This window comes from Mastomys coucha, unplaced genomic scaffold (genome assembly GCF_008632895.1).
Source record: "Mastomys coucha isolate ucsf_1 unplaced genomic scaffold, UCSF_Mcou_1 pScaffold22, whole genome shotgun sequence".
NCBI lineage: Eukaryota > Metazoa > Chordata > Mammalia > Rodentia > Muridae > Mastomys > Mastomys coucha.
The window spans coordinates 243,590,882-243,603,718 of NW_022196905.1; positions in this window are offsets into that span (position 1 = coordinate 243,590,882).

Consider the following 12,837-nt stretch of genomic DNA (forward strand, 5'->3'; position numbering starts at 1 on the left):
AGCACTGGAGAGGAGGAGCTTGCTGGCCAGCCAATCCAGGGGAATCAACAAGCTTCAGATTCAGGAGACCCTCCCTATCTCAAAAATAAAAACTGGGAAGGCAAGATGGCTCAGTAGATTAAACACTTGATGACCTGAGTTTAGTCCCCAGAACCAACATAAAGGTAAGAGAAAACCAAGTCCATCCAGATGACCTCTGACTCCACGTGTCCATGCATGCTCTGTGGCACACATCATACACATACTACCAAATAATTAAAAATATTTTTTTTTCTTTTGAGACAGAATCTCACTATGTAGTCTCAGCCAGCCTGGAACCTACTCTGTAAACCAGGCTGACTTCGGACTCACAGAGATCTGCCTGCCTCTGCCTCCCTCCAAAGTGCCAGGATTAAAGGTGTGTGCCACCACACTCAGACAAATTTTGTTTGTTTGTTTGTTTGTTTTAAGAGACAGGGTTTCTCTGTGTAGCTCTAGCTGTCCTAGAACTCACTCTGTAGACCAGGAGGGCCTTGAATTCAGAAATCTGCCTGTCTCTGCCTCCCTACTGCTAGGATGAACTAACACCCAATGTCAATGTCAATCTATAGGTTTCATGTGTACACTCATCTGTACACACACATGATACACACACACACACACACACACACACACACACACACACACACACGCATGCACGCGCGCACACACATGCCCACACATGAGCAAAAGAAAGAAAAAGAAACAAAAGAAAAGTAAAAGTACACTATTTTATTTCCTGCTTACAATCCTAAATTCTTCCTTTTCCCAAAGAAGCTGCATTTCTTTATACTGTAAAATTAGAATTGAAGCCATCAGTCTTTAAGACACTGCCCGCCTGCTAACTGCAGCTGACCTTTGTGTTTTACTGGCTACCCTTCCTTTCCAGGAAACACTCATTCCCCCCACCCTAGGCAGGCTCTTCTGGCTCTGAGAACTGCCAGAGGCGCCTGCTTCCTGGGCTGAGGGAGCTCATCCTAGCTGGGCCTCTGCCAGCAGAACCAAAACCCATGCTAATATCACTTCATCCAGAAAATCTTCCTCAAAGTGGACCTTGATCACAGAGCAAGATGGGACTCTGGGTTCAAGTTCTTTCTGTCAGTGGCTCTGCTACTCTCTACAGTGATCTGATTCAGGCTTGTTCTCCAGTCAGATCACAGGAAGGGGAACCACAGAGAGGAATCACCTTTCTCTTGTTCTCCACTGCTTCCCTAACAGATGATAGAACACAGTGAGCACACGGGAAATGCCTACAGAGCCGGGCATGGTGGCACATGCCTGCCAGCTCAACATTCAGAAGACATGTAGGACGACAGCAATGCAAAAGGACAATAACTGTGACGCTGTCTCGGGCTATATAGCAAGACCCTGTCTCAAATAATAAACAATAATAATAAACAGTAATTAATAATAATAAACAATAGATGATTGCATGAGAAAGGAAAAGATGAAGGGAGGAGAGAGAGAGATGGTGTTGTGCTTCTGTTTTGTTTTTCTAGACAGGGTTTCTCTGTGTAGCCTTGGCAGTCCTGGAACTCGATCTGTAGACCAGGTTATCCTTGAACTCAGAGATCCTCCTGCCTCTGCCTCCTGAATACTGGGATTAGAGGCACTCACCACCACTATCCCAATGGTGTTATTCTTATGTGAAGCCTACTATAAAGTAAAACTGGGGAGATTTTTATGCAATACCAAGAAGGACCAGAGCTAAGCAGTAGTAATAGACACCTTTAATCCCAGCACTCGGGAGGCAGAAGTAGGTAGATGTCTGAGTTCAAGGCCAGCTTGGTCTACAGAGTGAGTTCCAGGACAGCCAGGGCTACACAGAGAAACCTGGTCTCAAAACAAAACAAAACAAACAAACAAACAAATAAAAACAAAAACAAAAAAGAACCAGGAAAGCCACAAAGTGGTGGCGCATGCCTTTAATCCCAGCTCTTGGGAGGGAAAGGCAGGTGGATTTCTGAGTTCGAGGCCAGCCTGGTCTACAGAGTGAGTTCCAGGACAGCCAGGGCTACACAGAGAAACCCTGTCTAGAAACAACCCCCCTCCAAAAAAAAAAAAAAAAGAGCCAGGAAATCACCTTGTATAAATAATCACTCATTGAATCATTTTTATATAAAAGTTGGTTTTCCTGAACTAGAGATGTAGCTCAGCAGCAAACCACTTGCCTGGCATGTGTGAGGCACCTTGTTGGATGTCCATCAGAGGCAAAGGAGAAAAAGGCTCACTTCCAGTAGTGAATTGGGGGAGGGAGCTGTTTTGGTTTGGTTTTTATTTGCTACATTCAAAACATTTTGCACCCATTAATTTTTCCTTGTTAAGAGGTCTTTATGGCTGTTCTGTGCTTTAAGCAAGAAGTACTAGCATCCAGTGTTTAAAATAGACTCTTAGCGTCCTTGGTGAGTCCTGCATCCTTCCTTCTGTTGGCTGTAGCTAGAGAGGCTCGGAACACAATGTCATCCTTCCAGAACTCTCCTCAGAGCTAGATAAAATTTACTCCATGTCTCTAGTTGGGGACAAGGTGTTTGGAACCAGCCCCTTACACAACACATCAGCTTGAGGGCAGATCCCAGGAGGCAAATGAAATAAAAAAAAAATAAAAAAAAAAGAATCATGGAGTGTGAAAAATGGTGCCCAGAGAGTCCTAGGAACCAAAGACTTTTAAGGCTTTGCCTGCCCATAATTCAATTTTTATTTTATGTTTCTTGGAAAACTAAAGGCTTATATTTACTGAGTGAGTATGTACCTAAGATGTAGAAAGGAAAGCAGAGATGGAGGTGGGAGGGGAGAAAGGAGAAGGGTGATGGGAGAAAGGCAAGGGAAGGGGAGAGAGGAGAAGGGGGGAAGAAGAGAAGGGAGGGAAAGAGGGGAGAAGAGAAGGGAGGGGGAGGGAGGGGGAGAAGGGGATGGAGGAGAGATGGATGCTGTAGTGCTGAGACTTCCAAGTTTGTGCCAGGCCTGTTCCAGACACTGGCTCTGCAGCTGACCCCCACTGGCCCTACAGGGCTCGGGGAGGAGATTTCCTTTCAGTCTGAAATCCAACTCTGCTTGCTTATTTCTATGGGGAATGGTACATGCATGCTAAATTGTTGGCTGCTCTTGCTTACTTTATTGGAGAATTGTGCATGGCTGAAACACCTGAATTTTCCCTCAAATACTTGAAAGCAAATGCTGCTGTGGGGACCTTTCAGCCTGCTCCTGCCAGGGCTTTCTTTGAGTGTTCATATCTTGAAACCTGTGTAACCTGACACAATTATCTGAAAAGCTCCGAATCCAAAAGAACTACATTCTGAGCTAGGAATGAAGGTCAACACTGGGAAAGAAGTGTTCTCTTCCCTGCCTGGGGACTGGGTCCTACCTCACCATGACAATGCCCAATTCATGTTCCAAAGAAAAACTGCTGACCCCCACACAGGGACCAGTGGGCACACTTGGCTGTTCTCTCTGAACAAGGAATCGCTTAATGATCACATTACAAAGCTCTGGACCTGGCTGGCAGTTAAAAATACTTCAATAGGGCTGGAGAAATGGCTCAGTGGATAAAAGCTTTTGACACAAGCATGAGGACCTAAGTTTGAATCCCCAGAACCCACATAAAAGTTGAACATGTCACATGAGTACATGGAATCCTAGTGTTCCTGTGGAGAGATGGGAGGTGGAGACTGAAGAATTCATGGAAGCTTGCTGGCCAGCTAGCCTGCAACATGAACACACAAAGGCAGGGGGAATGGAAGAGGGGGACGACACAAAAGAGACCCTGTCTCAAACAAGGTAGAAGTAGAGGACCAACACCCAAGACTGTCCTCTGATTCTCACACTCATACCTGCATTGACACTCTCGGGTTCGTGCGCGTGCACACACACATAGGCGCACAGGCTACACGCCTGCAATCCCAGCACTAACAAGACAGAAGCAGGTGATCAGCCCCACTTTTGAAGCTAGTCTAATTTACATAGTGAGTTTCAGGCTAACTGGGATGATAGCCTGAGACCCTGACTCAAAAATAAACAAACAAGCAAATAAAAGATTTACAGTGGTCACCTTCCTGGGAAGGAAGCAAGAGTATGGCTTTGAATTCCATTAGGGGTCCCTAGCTGCAAAACCCAACCCATCCAGAGAGGCTAAGCGGCCTGTATATAGATAGCTATCTGTAGTTGATGCTTTTAGCAAATGCTTGGCTTAGGTCATTCTGACTCGAACTTAGCCCCACACTTCCTCCCTCCGCTGATCCCAAGCTTAAGGGAAGGGAACAGAAGAGAGGGCACAGAAGGTGAGATTAGAGAACAGTTAGGGCTGCAGATGACCTTGCAGAAAACCCCAGGCCACAGAGCACACACACTTCCCACCCCCACCCCGTTCTTAGAAATACCAATTTAGAAACACCAGTCCTACTTATTATTTGCATACCAGCGGTGAGAGACCTCACAGAGAACAACATCTCTCATAGGTGGTTTGCCTCTTCACGGAATCTGCTGGAGAGAACTGGAGGCAAGACTGTGAACAACCTCCTCCATCTGGTTTCAGTTTGCTTAAACACACACACACACACACACACACACACACACACACACACACAAGCGCGCGCGCCTCCCCACCAGCAATCAGAAGACAGCTTGTGCTTCCCGAGTCTTATTAGCCACCAAGGGTGGGACAGAATTATGTATATGCAAATAAATGACACCAGCCGGCCAAGTAACCAAGTTCTGTGTCTCTTGCAGTTAGTTGTTGGATAAGAGGCCATGGCAGCTGTAGGGAGAAAGGCTTTGGAAATAGCTGTAAACATCCAGTTGCCTTAATTCTGCCTTTGGGAGACTTGTTTCTGATCCAAAAGGGGAAAAAAAAGTTGACAGTCTTTCTCCTGGAGACTGCTCACTGAGAAATCTCTGAACTAAAGGCCAGGGCCATGTGTTAAAAACAGAATCTAGAGATCTGTATGACCTAGGGCCCAGCATCTGAAACTTTAGGTTGAAACCCCATATAGGGTCCCTGAATGGAGGGGCTGAGAAAAACTTGACAATAGTAAAATGTTTTGGGTTTTTTGTTTTTTGTTTTTGTTTTTTTAAAAAAAAGATTTATTTAGTATTTATAAATGAGTACACTGTAGCTGTCTTCAGATGCACCAGAAGAGGGCATCAGATCTCATCGAGGGTGGTTGTGAGCCACCATGTGGTTGCCAGGATCCGAACTCATGACCTTTGAAAGAGCAGATATCTCACCAGCCCAGTAAAATGTTTTTTAACACACACACACATGCACACACACACACACACACACACACACACACACACACACACACACTTAATTCAAAGTCAAACACATCATGAATCTGAAGTGTCTCTGGTAGCCCTCACCTGTGTTACAGCTTGCAAATTCACCACAGACTTGGTTCTGAACACTTGACATGCAAACCCTGCACTGTGTATGCCATCATGCCATGCGTCAGCAACAAAGGATGCCTGAGACGCCTTACTTCAGACTTGAGACTATTCGTATTATAGACTAAGATGTTTCTCTATTCATACGGGGTTCTTTGTCCTCATAGAAACATAATGGTTCTATGTTTTGTTTGTTTGTTTGTTTGTTTGTTTTTAAAAAGGACTTCTGGGTTGGAGAGCTGGCTCAATGGTTAAGAGCATTAGCTGTTCTTCCAGAGGTCCTGAGTTCAATTCCCAGCACCCACATGGCAGCTCACAACTGTCTGTAACTCTAGTTCCAGGGCTTCTGACACCTGCACACAGACAGACATGCAGGCAAGTACCATTGAATATAAAATTAAAAAAATTAAAAAGACTTCTAATATTTTTATGGTTACTTTTCAGTGTATATCAAATTCATAGATTTTTTAGATTGTATTAACTTAGTGTGTCTTATTTTTAAAAGTACTGCTTGAGTTGTTAAGTTTCATTTAAAAAAAAACATTAAATTAAGGCTGGGCATGGTGACGCATTTCTATAATTCCATCATTTCAGAATCTGAGGCAGAAGGATTGAGAGTTTGAACCCAGTTTGTACTATGTGAGGCCTTGTCTCAAGAAAAAAAACAAAACAAGGATAGGCATGGTAGTATATGTTTTTAATCTTAGCACTTGAGAGGCAGAGACAGGTGGATCTCTGTGAGTTTGAGGCTAGCCTGGTCTGCACAATAAGCTCCAGGTTAGCCAGGAAAACAGTGAAACCCTCCCTCTCTCTCTCTCTCTCTCTCTCTCTCTCTCTCTCTCTCTCTCATGTGTGTGTGTGTGTGTGTGTGTGTACATATATATACACGTGTGTATATATGTATATGATTTATTTATTCATTTTATGTATCTGAGAGCTGTCTGCCTGCAGGCCAGAAGAGGGCATATGATTCCATTATACATGATTGTGAGATACCATGTTCCTACTGGGAATTGAACTCAGAGCCTCTAGAAAATCAGCCAGTGGCCGGACAGTGGTGGCGCACACCTTTAATCCCAGCGCTTGGGAGGCAGAGGCAGGCGGATTTCTGAGTTTGAGGCCAGTCTGGTCTACAGAGTGAGGTCTAGGACAGCCAGGGCTACACGGAGAAACCCTGTCTCAGAAAAAACAAAAACAAAAAAGAAGGAAAGAAAGAAAATCAGCCAGTGTTCATAACTGCAGAGCCATCTCTCCAGTTCCCTGAAAAAAACATTTTTAAAAAGAAAGACAAGCAAAACAAAAGAACAACACCAAATCATTAAATGAATTTTGCTTTGGTCTTAGTACAGAATTTCCAATAATTCCCAAAACATACATTTCCTGTTTTTATACTACAAATTTATGAAAAATAGTTCCCCAGCTTTAACACATAAAACTAAAATCCTGATCAATTCAGGGGAACACTGAAGATGTTCTATCCCATACAGACATTCTATGGCATTTAGAATCAAACATCTAACGAGCATGAGCATGGTGACTCACACCTGTAACCCCAGGTCTTGCAGGCTGAAGCAAGAAGACCTCCATAAGCTCAGGGCCAGCCTGGGCTACTACATAGTGAGATCCTATCTCAAAAACACAAAAACAGACAACATGGCTCTGCTACTCAGACCTGACATCCTGGGTTTGATCCTCAGAGCCCACAAAAAAGTGGAAGGAGAAAACTATGTCCACAAAAGGTGCAGTGGTGCCGGGCAGTGGTAGCCCTCGCCTTTAATCCCAGAACTTGGGAGGCAGAGGCAGGTGGATTTCTGAATTCGAGGCCAGCCTGATCTACAGAGTGAGTTCAGGACAGCCAGAACACACACACACTCTCTCTCTCTCTCCCCCCTCTCTCTCTTTCTGTCTCTCTGTCTCTCTGTCTCTCTGTCTCTCTGTCTCTCTCTCTCTCTCTCTCTCTCTCTCACACACACACACACACACACACAGAGAGAGAGAGAGAGAGAGAGAGAAATAGAAATAAAATGTTTTAAAAATATATTTAAAAACAAACAAAAAAAAAACCCCAAAACCCCTGAGTGGTGGTGTCCCGTACTCAGGAGGCAGAGGTAGGAGAGGTAGGCAGATCAATAAATAAATAAAATTCAGCCAAGATTTAATTCTATGTGTAAAATTTAACAAGTATATATACTTCATTAGCATATACATTTTCATTCTTCCTTAATAAAGAGGATAAATTAATTTTAATGATTTATCAGTAAATGTGTGATTTGTATACTTTTTGTAGTTTTGTGTGTTTATTAGTTTTGTTTTGTTTTGTTTTGTTTTTTTAAGCAGGATTTTCTCTGCATAGCCCTGGCTGTCCTGGAACTCACAATGTAGACCAGGCTGGCTTCAGACTCAGAGATTTGCCTGCCTCTGCCTCCTGAGTGCTGAGATTAAACAGGCACACTGCCACATTTGGCAAGTATATCCATTTTATATACCTATCCCTGGGACCACATAAAAAATTTTGGGTAGCCAGGCACGGAGGTTCATACTTTTAATCCCAGTACTTCTGAAACTGAGACTGGGGGATTTCTATGAGTCCCAGGCCAGCCTGGTCTACACAGCAAGCTCCTGGCTAACCTAGGATATGTAGTGAGACCTTTCCTTCCCCTCCCCCAGAAAATCTTTTTGTTCTTGGGTAAAGGAAGCTATGAATGGAAAATTTTCAGAAACCCTGAGGAGGAGAGCATAGCATGGGCTCCCTCTTGAGCCCATGCCCTTTGGTATAGCAAGAGGCTAATGAAAGTGTCTGCTTTCGCGGGAGGCCGGAGAACTGCAGATGAAGTACAAGTTGAGCTCAAGTCCAGCGGAACACAGAACTGGCATGCTGAAGACACAAACTAAATGTGAAAAGATTAAAGATAATTCACCTTCGAGGACCCAAAAGGCCTGACTCAGCCTGCTAGTAGTCTCCCAGACAACTCTCAGTTGGGCCTTGCTCTTCCCCTGGGGCTGATCCAGAAAATTCTGCAGAGCACAAAATGTTTCCCACCTTCCAGGACCCTACTCCCTAAACATCTGCCTTCAATCTGGGAGGCCATAAAATAATTCAGGAGAGAGTCACAGTCTGGGAATCTGAGTGATGCGAGTGTATCCTGGATCTTACGGCCTCTCCCCCAGGTAACCAAGGTGCACAATCTCCAGGTGCTCACACTAAATAGGATACCTCTGAACAATGAGAGGGGGGTTGGCTCACGTGTAGGGTATCTGGAAGGGAGTTCATGCTCCCCAGGGCTTTTGCCTATGCCACACTGGCCCACAAACATCCAGCTGCCTCAGCTCGTGCATACCTATAGACACCCGAGGTCAGACTGTCTGTATAAGACCTCTATTCCCATCCTTTCCTGGCAGCAGCAACAAGACTCCAGACCTGTACTTTCTCCAGAATCTACTTTTTGGACAGCTGGGACAGCGGTGTCCTTTGTTCAAGACCACATCATGTTCCCTTTTGCCCATAAAATGAAGTCTACGAGGCCACATGTGGCAAATGCAGCTTTGTATTGACACAATTCTCAAAAGCACAGATTTTTGCATTGAAACTGGAGTTTAAATGTTGAGGCAGGGTCTGAGTGCCTCTGAAAGCCTGAAGGTAAAATAGTGATAATCAGTCCTAATCATCATCATCATCATCATCATCATCATCATCATCATCATCATCATCAGCAGCAGCAGCAGCAGCAGCAGCAGCAGCAATAACAACAGCAGCTTCGGCACCAAACCCAGAGCTCAGAACACAAGAATTTTGGAGGCTGGCGCATGGAATGAAGGACATGGTGGGAAGACGATATCTGCCAGAAATTAGGAAGATGATGAGACCAACTTTGGACATGTTAAGTGCAAGTAGCTTATGGCGTCCAAGGGAGGAATCCAGGGCAGCTGGATGTGTGGGCCTGGAGTCAAGAGGGAGGCCTTGGCTGGAAAGCCAGAGAGTGTGGGTGTCACCAGCATGTGAGGAGGATGATGAGCTCATGGGGGGAGGAGGTGAGGGTGAGGCCTCCACAACCAGACACTCACTCATCCACAAGGAAGATGAGTTTATGAAGATGGTAAAGGACAGCCAGAGGACCCGGAGGAAAGCCAGCAGTGTGGCTTCACCAGCATCAAAGAGACAGAGCTGGGCCAGTCAAGAGGCCTCTGTTCTGGCAAGCAGAAGAGAAGCTTTGAGGAGACCAAGACAGCCGAAGGCAGAAATGGGTCTGAATTTTAAGGAATAGCCAGTCTGGTGAAGACAGGAGTAGTAGGAGCTAACCCTGGGCTAACCTGGGGAAACGGAAAAGCGTGGTGGCAACTAAAATAACTTGGGATTACAAGGGTCTAAGAAGAGAGGAGGACACAGTGCCTGAGGAAAGGATGCAGGATTGAGGATGCCAGTGAGAGAGGCTGTGGGAAGTGGTCAGTGGTTCATGGTCTATCTGTGGTCCAAGCACAGGACCCGGCACCAGTAGGAAGTCAATAAAAATATGCTATATTTGAGGTCTAGGGGATGGCTCTGTGGATAAAGTGTTTGCCATACAAGCATGAAGACCTGAGTTCAGATCTCCAGAACCCACACAAAGTCTAGGATTGGCAGCACCCATCTGGAACTCTCCACTGCTCAGAGGGGCAGAGACAGATGAATCCCAGGGGCTTTCTGACCAGCCGGTCTAGTTGATTTGGAGAGCTCCGGGCTCAGTGAGAGACCCTTTCTCCAAAAAATAAGGTGGAAAGTGATAGAGGAAGACACCAAGAGTTGACCTCGGTCCTCCACATGTGCACACAAATGCATGCCTGCACGCATGCGTGCATGCGCATGCACACACACACACACACACACACATGAGAGAGAGAGAGAGAGAGAGAGAGAGAGAGCATTTATCTTAGAGACTGAGGATGTTACTCTGTATGACAGTGTTTGCCTGGCGTGCACAAGGCCAAGAACTGAAATACTGCACATGAAAAAGAACTTGCTATCTTTTTAAGAATAGTGTGAGAGTTGAGGTCTAACACACAGTGAAAGAGCTAGTCATTGGCAGGAAAGGGAGTCCCTCTGTCATTGTGCCAGAGGAGAGAGGAGCATCATATAGGGTAGGCCCCCAGGAGTGGGCTGCATCTTTGTCAGACCATAGGGCAAACAGTGCTGAATGAATGTCTGGCTCCAGGTAGAGCGCCTTTACAGATACACCCTCCCAGGAAGCCAGTAGATGGTGCTAGTGAGTCACTGGTCACCAAAGCAGAGCCCAGTTGGCTTCTAGTTCCAGATTCTTGGTCCTCCAGAGCCTGGGGCATGCAATGGTTGGCTAACCAGGTTTCTGATCAAAGGGGTGGGGGTAGGGCTGGGAGATGAGACAAAGGATTCAGACTGTGGTTTGAGTGCTTGGGACCAAGTGGCTCCAGGGGCTCTCCTCCTGGCTACCTGTCATTACCCTGCCTTTCTAGGTTCTGCCTTATCCTCTAGGGCTTCTGCCCACTGACCCTCACCCCCACCCCCACCCCCACCCCCTTTCTTGATCTTCCATGGAGGCCCCAACCAACCCAGAGTCCTGATTCTGCCAGAAGCTGGTTCTCTCTCCCAAGGCAGACTCAACCTGGCACCAGGCCTCAGACAGGGCTGGGCCAGCCCCTCCCAGTTATGACTATTCGAAACACTTTCCACCTCTACCTGATGAAGGGGAAGGGTCAGAGGCTGAGGAGGCCACAGGGAGCTAAGAATAGATCCTGGGAGGAAGGTGCCCGTGCTCTCCTGACTTAGGAAATGGGATGCTCAGGGAAGGGGTGCCATGTAAGTGTGGCAGGTAATCCAGTCTCACCAAGACTTAGAAAGCTCCATCTGAAGAAGTATTTGTTCTAGAAGCATTCTACTCAAAGACAATCTCCCTCCCTCCCCGTCCTGGGCTTCCCCATGTACTTCACAGGACCAGGGTAGAACCCTGCTTCCCAGTCTCCCCACCTTGCTCTCTTGCATCTATTTCTTGCTCTGAGAACTGGTACCGTGGGTAAACTTGACCGTTCCCTAGGACTCTGCTTTCTTTCTCCTTTTTCTACCTCGGGGAAAAGCACTTAAAGTGGCGGAGGCTGGAAAAACTGTAGCTGGATTCTAAGGAGGACAGCTGATCAGTGCAACATTTAGTTAAAGCGGGATATGTCGTTCATTTCTGGACCTGGACAATTGACTCAGAACCACCAGAGTCAGTGGGTTCAGAAAAGGATCGTCGCTGGGCAGTGGGGGAACACGCCTTTAATCCCAGCACTTGGGAGGCAGAGGCAGGTGGATTTCTGAGTTCGAGGCCAGCCTGGTCTACAGAGTAAGCTCCAGGACAGCCAGGGCTACACAGAGAAACCCTGTCTCAAAAAACAAAACAAAACAAAACAGAAAAGGATTGTCTCTCTGAATTCCTAGAAGCAAGAAGAGGAGACAGAAGGAAGCTACAGGAAACACACATAGCACATACACACCTATGCACAAACACAAATAAGGCCATACATGACACAGAGCATAGAACCCCACAGACACAACTATAAAAGAACCCAAGACCAGGCACACACAGCTTACTCAGGCAAGTCCTGACACCCAGGCCAGGGTTCCACCATTGTCCGTATTTATAGACAGAGGATGGGTGGGTGGAAACACATGAGTGACTCTGTATGGGGACAGGAGAATGACTCTCTGAGTGGGGACAGGTTCTTCACGCAAGAGAGTCTGGACTCCAGCTCCTTCTCTGAGAGTTCACTGGCCCTTCAGGAACCCACACCTGGAAGGAAGAGAGGACTTTACAAGTGTCTTCATGAAACACTGGAACAGAGTCTGGATACAGGAAAGAGAATGAACTGCAGGGCTGAGAGCTGTGATAAGGGGTCTAGGACGCTCTCAGGACCTAGAAAGGATAGAGATTGGGGGGGGGGGGCGGCGGCAAGGTCTGGAGGCTCACAGACGTAGGGACCTCCACTGCTTCTTTGTTCCTCCTTTCTGCATAGGGTCTGGCACCCAGCTATTGGCACTAACCCCCAGTGCCTGCCAGAGCCCTGGCATGCATGTTAGGCACAGGGTGCCAGACACGGGGGTGGCACAGGGTGCCAGGCCACACACAAACAAGGACCTTCATACACACAGGGAGGGAAATGCACCCACACAGTACTTATTTCATCCCCTGGGGACTCAGTATAGCAGATCAGGGACCACCCTGTCCTAACCCTTCTTCCAGGTCTTCCCATTAGCTGGTTCTTGGGGAGGGGGTAGGTGAAGCAAAAGAAAAAGGAGACCTTGATGCTTCCATTGATCTCTCTTTCTCTCTGTGTGTGTCTCTGTCTCTGTGTCTGCCACCCTTCTCCCTCTCCCTCCCTCCCTCCTTCTCCCTCCCTCTCCCTCCCTCCCTCTCTCCTCTCCCCTCCCCTCCCCTCTTCTCTTCTCTTCTCTTC